The sequence below is a fragment of the Kryptolebias marmoratus genome, linkage group LG4 (assembly GCF_001649575.2).
Source record: "Kryptolebias marmoratus isolate JLee-2015 linkage group LG4, ASM164957v2, whole genome shotgun sequence".
Taxonomy (NCBI): domain Eukaryota; kingdom Metazoa; phylum Chordata; class Actinopteri; order Cyprinodontiformes; family Rivulidae; genus Kryptolebias; species Kryptolebias marmoratus.
The window spans coordinates 29,762,105-29,763,958 of NC_051433.1; positions in this window are offsets into that span (position 1 = coordinate 29,762,105).

Consider the following 1,854-nt stretch of genomic DNA (forward strand, 5'->3'; position numbering starts at 1 on the left):
GGAGCACCTCTCTAGGGAGGCGTCCAGGAGACATCCTTACCAGATGTCTGAACCACCTCAACTGGCTCCTCTCGATGAGGAGGAGCAGCGGCTCTGTCCTTCCCGGATAACTGAACTTCTCACCCTATCTCTTAAGGAAGAGCCCAGCTACCCTGAGGAGAAAACTCATTTGACCTCCTGTATCTGAGATCTTGTTCTTCTCAGCACTACCTAGAGTTCATGACCACAGGTGAGGGTAGGAACATAGACCGACCGGTAAACAGAGAGCTTTGTCTCGTTTATTTACTTCCTGTAAATAACCGCGTTAAAAATTCAGCTGAAATCTCTTTCAAAGTGAATTGTCAGTGGTGGTATAAAGCAGTGGTCCCCGACCTTTTTAGCTCCAAGGACCGGTTCATTATCAGACAGTATTTTCACGGACAGGCCTTTAAAGGTGTGGCGGATAAATACAACAAAATAAAATGATACAACCGGCATGAAAACGGGGGTATTTTTTAAAACGATAAACGTAAATTACACATAGGGAGGCGTCCTGGGGACATCCTTACCAAATGCCTGAACCACCTCAACTGGCTCCTCCTGATGAGGAGGAGCACCAACTCCACTCAGAGTTCCTCCCAGATAACCAAACTTTAAACCCTATCTCTAAGGAAGAGCCCAACTAGACTCTGGAGGAAACTCATTTCGACCGCCTGTATCCAAGATTTCATTCTTTCGGTCACCACCCAGAGTTCACGACCACAAGTGAGGGTAGAAATATAGACGGGCCGGTAAACAGAGAGCTTTGCCTTGCAGCTCAGCTCCTCTTCACCAAAGTGGACCAGTACAGAGAACACAATCCTGCAGAATCTGCAGCGACCTGTCTGTGGATCTCACAAAACCCTGAGACACTTAAACTCCTCCACTCGTCCCAGCTGCTTCACACTCGGCTGTGAACGGCTGCAGTGAGAGCTGGAGATCACGGCACGACGATGCCAGCAGGACCACATCATCTGCAAATAGCAGAGGCAGAATCCTGAGGCCACCGAACCGAACCCCTCTCAGCCCCCTGGCTGCATTCTGGATGAATTCATGTTTGTTTTGGCAAAATGTTTCACCTGAATCAACCCTCACCATTTACCCGGGCTTGGGACCGGCACCAGAGAGGCACTGACCGGTGCTCCCTAGTGGCTGGTTTATTGTTTGTTTTTGGGTTTTTTTGTATTTGTATTTTTGTTTTGTATTTTTTAAAATTTAATTTAAATTTAATTTATTAAGTATTATGTTTTTTTATTGTTTTTTTTTAATTTAATGATGTATTATGTTTTGTTTTTAACGTGGGAGGAAACCGGAGTACCCGGAGAAAACTCCCAGCTGCACAGAGAGGTGATGGAGGTCCACACTCTCACGCTCCACCTGCTGCTCCTTTTTTATTAACTCCAACTAAACAAGTGAAGGATGGAGGAGGAGGAGGACTTGGACTTGTTACAGTTCATCTGTGAAGTGTTCTGAGAGGACTTTAGTCTTTTCTGTCCAATTCCTTTCAAATAAACCGACTTACATTGGTTTAAAAATAAAATAGTATATATAAGATATGCAGACTTGTTTCTGTAATTTTCTATTGGGGTAAAAAAAAGTAAGTTAGCCTGCTAACCCCAGGCTAACCCCTGCTAGCCTGGGATTAGCAGGTTTGAGTAGTAATGCTCATTTCAGGTTCATCTTTTGCCCCCCCAAGGCCTTCAGCTAAAAAGGTGCTTGAGGAAGACATTAAAACTGAGCAACGTTTTGATTTTTAATGAAAAGAAGTTGACAGAATTAAACATATATATATATGTATATATATATATATATATATATATATATATATATATATAT